Source organism: Phyllobates terribilis, unplaced genomic scaffold, assembly GCF_046119375.1.
Source record: "Phyllobates terribilis strain yellow unplaced genomic scaffold, ASM4611937v1 Scaffold_1__5_contigs__length_1240528914, whole genome shotgun sequence".
NCBI classification, from domain to species: Eukaryota; Metazoa; Chordata; class Amphibia; order Anura; family Dendrobatidae; genus Phyllobates; species Phyllobates terribilis.
This window is the reverse complement of record NW_027362761.1, coordinates 482,587,867-482,595,287: the sequence shown is the minus strand read 5'-3', so window position 1 is coordinate 482,595,287 and position 7,421 is coordinate 482,587,867.

Genomic DNA, 7,421 nt, shown 5'->3' with positions numbered 1-7,421 from the left:
CCCGCGATCCGTAGCCGCCTGCGGCCCTGATGCTGCAGAACAGCCGCGCAGATTTCGCCCTCATTATACAAATGAGCGGCAGCAATTTTTTTTTTTTTCTAGAAATCCCATCCACTATGCTGTAACATCTGGACTCTGCGGGTTTGATGCTGCATAAACACACAGCTTCAAACCCGCAGCGGCTCCTGACCGTGGACACATACCCTTAGGTTGTGTTCACACAATTATTCTGCATATGGAAATACTCTCAGCATTCAAATGTGCAAATGTCCACCAATGTCTTCCCAGATGTGCTCAATAGGAGACAGGTTCAGAGATGCGACAGGCAGGGGCATACATTGAAAACACGGGGCCCCATAGCAAATGCGCTAATCGGGACCTCATCCTCTCTCCACCCCCCCCAAAAAGTGTGACAGCATAGGCTGGGTCGTACCTCCCAACATTTAAAAACAGGGAATGGGACATGTATTGCGGCACACACACAGTAATTATGCCAATACTGAAGCCCCTTATTGTTCTCACCCACTTCTATACCCCTTTTATGGAGTATGATGCTCCCAAACCGCATGATACCTCCACAGTGAATTACCTCCCTCACAAAAATTCACCTCGCTTGCACAGACCGCACACACATACAATAGGATGTAAACAAAGAGAGGCAAAGCGGTTTACATAAAGACTGGGACCAACACAAAATATAATGACGTAATTTTATTAGACAAAAAAGATGAACATTTAAAAAGCAAAACATGCTATAAAAATTTCATTCCAACAAGTGAGTCCATAATGGGACGAAACACCTCTCCTCCAAAAACACCACAGACCATACAATATGAATATCATATCTCCCTCCCCTGATGAAGCCACATTAGAGGTGGCGATACGTGTGGGGTTTCCAGCTCCTCCACACCTATTGACCTTACTTTACTTCAGGTATTTCTCCTGGCTGCATTTGTTTTTTCCACCATGTCCATGTGACTTCACCTATGGTTTCTAATAACGCGCCCCCTGGGCCATGGGGTACTCGGTAGCCGGGCCGGTCGTTGCTAGGGGAGATGTCACAGTGGCGGTGACCCGGTCCATGACCCAGGGCGGTCAGTAAAAGGGGTTTTAAAGAAAAGGATTATAGTTTTTATGTTTAATGTTCGTGACGCCACCTGTGGTATGTGGCCCCTCCTGGTCGTCTTCCTGTGCTGGCTCTCACCCTCCTGCCCTGCGCCTCGCAAACAGTGTCCCAAGCCGGTAACCTCAGATCTTGGCGGGCAACCTGGAGTTCCCTGGATCCTGTGTGGCTACCTTTTTGGCGAGTAATTGCGGCTGTGGCAACTACACCCTGGAAATGTAGAAGCCTCCGGTTTCTAGCTGAATATTGCAATTCTCACTAGTTAGGGGCCGGTCCCCTTTGCGGCCTGATCCTTCTACTCCTGGTAGATTCGGCGTACGGGTGACCTCCAGCACTTCCTGTACCCCTAGGATCCACTCTTTCCTTCTGGAGCCTTTCTCCCTGCTCCTCTCTTCCCTTCAGTCTCTCTTCCTGGGCCTCTCTCACTCAGACCCGCTCTTCCCGAGCAGAGCTACTACAGAGCTCCTGCTCCTTTCACTGTCCTCCTCTGACTGAACACATACCCAAGATGGCTTCCCCTTTTTATATCCTTATTCTCTAGTGCTCCCCTGTCTGCTTCCTCCACCAACACCCACTACATGGTTCCCCCTCTCTTGGTTCCCCCCACTCCAGCCAGGGTCAGGGCTCAGCAGCGCATCTTGCCCCTCCTGCTGGTCTGGAGTAGTGTAGTGTTGGATGCAGGTGTTTGGGTCCCGGGCAGTACTCCTTCCTTACCTGAGAGTGGGATACTACACCTCTGGGTGAGATGCAGTACCTCTGTGGCAACTGAACCCGCAGGGGCTCCACACTAACTTCCTTGCATTATTGCTTGTTTTTACTCTATATGACTTGCCCCTGATACATCTTGATGGTCACGATTCATATTGTATGGTCTGTGGTGTTTTTTGGAGGAGAGGTGTTTCGTCCCATTATGGACTCACTTGTTGGAATGAAATTTTTCATGTTTTGCTTTTTAAATGTTTTTAAATTGTTCCTGTTCATCTTTTTTGTCTAATAAAATTACGTCATTATATTTTGTGGTCATCCCAGTCTTTATGTACACCGCTTTGCCTCTCTTTGGTTACATGATTTCTTAGTGTGCTTCTGGTTGATCCCCGTTCACATTAAGGTAGTGCCTTCAGTTCAATATATTGTCACATACAATATGATGACCCTACAGTTCCTACAGCAAAGTATGGTGCTGCTACAGTGACCCCAACACAGAATGATGTCCCCTCCCCTCTGTGCCCACAACACAGTACACCTTCCACATCATAATGTCCCCCTCACATTATGATGTTACCTAGTTCCCACACACACACACAGTATTATTATTATTATTTATTATTATAGCGCCATTTATTCCATGGCGCTTTACATGTGATAGGGATGTACATAACAAAAGCATTTACATAATCTTAACAAAACGAGTCAGCGACTGGTACAGGAGGAGCGAGGACCCTGCCCGCGAGGGCTCACATTCTAGAAGGGATGGGTGAGGATATATTAGGTGAGGGTAGAGCTGGTCGTACAGCGTTATGGTGGTGCGGTGGTTACTGCAGGTTGTAGGCTTGTTGGAAGAGGTGGGTCTTCAGGTTTCTTTTGAAGGTTTCCACGGTCGGAGAGAGTCTGATGTGTTGGGGTAGAGAGTTCCAGAGTAGGGGGGATGCACGGGAGAAATCTTGTATACGATTGTGGGAGGAGGAGATAAGAGGGGAGTAGAGGAGGAGATCTTGTGAGGATCGGAGGTTGCGTGCAGGTAAGTACCCGGAGACTAGGTCACAGATGTATGGGGGAGACAGGTTGTGGATGGCAGTATGATGGTCCCCACTACCCGCACACACGATGATGGCCAGTATAGCTTCCCTATACACAGTATGATTACCCCAAAGGTCTCCTATACACAGTGAGGTGCACCAGTGGCTCCCTTACACACATTATAATAGCACCCACACAGTATGATGGTTCCCACAGCTACCTATATACAGTATGATGGCCCCATAGCTCCACTATACACAGTATTATGGCCTCCACAGCCCCTCTATACACAGTATTATAGCCCCCACAGCACTACTTAACACAGCATAATATCCCCAAAGCCCCTCTATACACAGTTTGATATCCCCCATTGTCCCCCTATATACAGAATAATGTTCCCCACAGATGCCTATATGCAGTATGACAGATACCACAGCCCGGCACAATATTATCACCCACATTTCCTCTATACACAGTATGACAGTCCCCACACAGCATCATGTCTCACACACAGTATTATTTCTCCCATAGCCTTCAAGACATAGGCCCTGGTAGCACATGTATGCTTCTCAGGCTGCACAGAGTAGCATGAGAAACATGCAGCGTGGCCTTATCATGGTGAAGAATAGTTCCTGGGCCGTCATTGTTCGGCAATTGCAAAGGGAGCTGCCAGCAGTGGATCTTGATGATTTGCGCAAGTGCATTCAGTGTGGCAGAACACTCCTCAAGACAACCATTAAGTACCTCATTGATAGCAGCCAATTTGAGTAAGTGTGGAGATTTTGAACCATGGAGGTTATGCTCGATATTGAATAAATAATTTTTTTTTTTCAATTTTGTTTCCATTTTTCATCATTGGCATATTATTATCATGCCTATCCATCCTGTGATTTTTGTAATTTCATGACTTTCCCTTTTTGTTGTTATAATTTCTATGTTAAGGAGTGTGTGTGTCGCAGTTTTTACGGCAAATGCACATCAAGAATCCATACAGGTTTTCTTATTCTGGATTTTGAAACAGTCTTTGAAGCATTTTTTCCACGCCTTTTATTTTTGCAGCTTTTTGATTTGATAGTATTAAGTTTGTATCCGACTTCACAAAAAGTCTGCATCAAAGAGGTGACATGTACCCAGTGTCAGAGTGGGGTGCCAAAGGTCCACTAGTAACCAACTCCAGGGCCCCATTTTCAGCTACAGTTGTGCTCAAAAGTTTACATACCCTGGCAGAATTTTTCCTTTCTTGGCCTTGTTTCAGAGAATATGAATGATAACAAAAAAAATTTTCTCCACTCATGGTTATTGGTTGGGTGAAGCCATTTATTGTCAAACTACTGTTTTCTCTTTTTAAATCTTAATGACAACCAAAAACATCCAAATGACCCAGATCAAAAGTTCACTTACCCTGGTGATTTTGGCCTGATAACATGCACAGAATTTGACACAAATGGGTTTGAATGGCTACTAAAGGTAACATCCTCACCTGTGACCTGTTTGCTTGTAATCAGTGTGTGTGCATAAAAGCTGAGTGAGTTTCTGGGATCTAGACAGACTCTTGCATCTTTCATCTAACCACTGACGTTTCTGGATTGTGAATCGTAACGAAAGCAAAAGAATTGTCAATGGATCTACGGGAAAAGGTAGTTGAACTGTATAACACAGGAAAGGGATATAAAAACATATTCAAGAAATTGATAATGCCAGCCAGCAGCGTTCAAACTGATTAACAAATGGAAAATCAGGGGCTCTGTAAAAACCAAACCACGGTCAGGTAGATGAACAAAAATTTCGGCCACAACTGCCAGGAAAATTGTTCGGGATGCAAAGAAAAACCCACAAATAACATCAGCTGAAATTCAGGACTCTGAAAACTAGCAGTGTGGCTGTTTCAAGGTGCACAATAAGGAGGCACTTGAAGAAAAATGGGCTGCATGGTTGAGTCGCCAGAAGAAAGCCATTACTGCGCAAATGCCACAAAGTATCTCACCTACAATATGCCAAACAGCACAGAGACAAGTCTCAAAACTTCTGGAACAAGGTAATTTGGAATGATGAGACCAAAATTGAACTTTTTGGCCACAATCATAAACGTTACATTTGGAGAGAGATCAACAAGGCCTAAGATGAAAGGAACACCATTCCTACAGTAAAGCACAGAGGTGGATCGAAGATGTTTTTGGCATGTGTGAGCTACAAAGGCGCAGGAAACTTGGTAAAAGTTGAAGGAAAGATGAATGCAGCACGTTATCAGCAAATACTGGAGGCAAATTTGCACTCATCAGCCCAGAAGCTGCGCATGGGACGTACTTGGACGTTCCAACATGACAACGATCCAAAACACAAGGCCAAGTTGACCTGTCATTGGCTACAGCAGAACAAAGTGAAGGTTCTGGAGTGGCCATCTCAGTCTCCTGACCTCAATATCATTGAGCCACTCTGGGGATATCTCAAGCGCGCCGTTCATGCTAGACAGCCCAGGAATTTACAGGAACTGGAGGCTTTTTGCCAAGATGGGCAGCTTTACCATCTGAGAAAATAACCTCATCCACAACTACTACAAAAGACTTCAAGCTGTCATTGATGTTAGAGGGGGCAACACACGGTATTAAGAACTGGGGTATGTGAACTTTTGATCAGGGTCATTAGGATGTTTTTGGTTGTCATTAAGATTTAAAAAGAGAAAACACAGTAGTTTGACAATAAATGGCTTCACCCAACCAATAACCATGAGTGGAGAAAAAGTTTTTTTTGTTATAATTCATATTCTCTGAAACAAGGCCAAGAAAGGAAAAATTCTGCCGGGGTATGTAAACTTTTGAGTACAACTGTACATGCAAATGTGACATTATCCTCCATCACAAATTTATATAACAATGAATTGGGTAGATTGTTAAATGAATAAGATGCTGCTCTTGTCTGTACAAGGTGATTCAAGTATATTGTGCCAAGTACTGATCATATACAGTGGGTACGGAAAGTATTCAGACCCCTTTAAATTTTTCACTCTTTGTTTCATTGCAGCCATTTGGTAGATTCTAAAAAGTTCATTTTTTTTCTCATTAAAGTACACTCTGCACCCCATCTTGACTGAAAAAACAGAAATGTAGACATTTTTAAAAATGTATTAAAAAAGAAAAACTGAAATATCACATGGTCATAAGTATTCAGACCCTTTGCTCAGTATTGAGTAGAAGCACCCTTTTGAGCTAGTACCGCCATGAGTCTTCTTGGGAATGATGCAACAAGTTTTTCACACCTGAATTTGGGGATCCTCTGCCATTCTTCCTTGCAGATTCTCTCCAGTTCCGTCAGGTTGGATGGTGAACGTTGGTGGACAGCCATGAGCGGCCAGTGATAGCGCCGCTCACAGGCAGTATCTGCAACGTAAGCTAATTACAAAAATCCTTAGGGGCCCCGGGGGGATACATTGGGGGGGAGATAATCTAAAGTACTGGACAACCCCTTTAATGGATCGGCCCCAATGTGTCACAGAACAGACTTAAAATAAAGATTTTTGGTACTCGCCATAAAATTTCCTTCTTGTTGTCTTCATTGGGGGACACGGGAACCATGGCTTAACATGTTGCCACCTGGAGGCTGACACTAAGGATACATCTTTGAAAAACTGGGTGTCGGCTGCCCAGGTGTAGTCTGGTGGGGAGGGGTCAGTTTTTTTTCTGTTTAGCTCAGTTGGAGGCAGACAAGGGTCTGAGTCTCAGAGCCCCCTTCACACATCAGTGTTTCCAGTATGTGTGGCACCTGTTTTTTTCACATGTACCCATTAAAACCTATGGGGCTGCTCACATGTCCGTGTTTTTACACAGACCCTGTGTCCATGTAAACCATGTGGAGATATGTTAATTTTTTTCCAGCATCACGGATGACTAGGGCCAATACAAGTCTATGAGTTCGTGTAAAACATGTACAGCACACGGATGGCTTCCAGTACTGTTTTTTCTGGTACCGGCTTTATATGGATGTGTGAAGGGGGCCTTAGCCATGGAAAATTAGGTGCTAAGTGTTTTTTTTTTGTGTGTTTTAGATCTCAGATTATCGTTTGGAGGGGTACCAGAGTGTACCATGAGTTCTCCGTATCACCCCCACGTAGCGACGGAGAGTGTAGCCGGAAAATGCAGCCACTTGTCCGCATAGGCAGGACCATGTTGCTCGACGCAGTCAGCGATCAGGTACCTGGGGCGTTTTTGTCTACTTAACTCTTGACTGCCCACCATAGCACGGCGTGTCTGCAAAGAGCGGAAGATGGAGTCAGGTTCTGAAGAAGCTTAATGCTGTGGCTAGGTGTTGGGAAGTCCCAAGTCACTCAATGAAGCAACTGTGAAACATTCTATGTGGAAGATGTGACATGCAGAAGTTATGCTGTTGCTTCAAAAGCATCCAGCAACTATTAGAAGTAACACAAGCACAGGAGACAAGAAGTGTTGTGCTCCAGAAGCATCTAGGAACTAGAGGGGTTAACACAGTCACAGGAGACAGGGAGTGTTTCAGCAGAGCCCCAGGAGGATTGTGGGGACGTTTCTCACAGAAGGCAAGGGAACAGAATTCA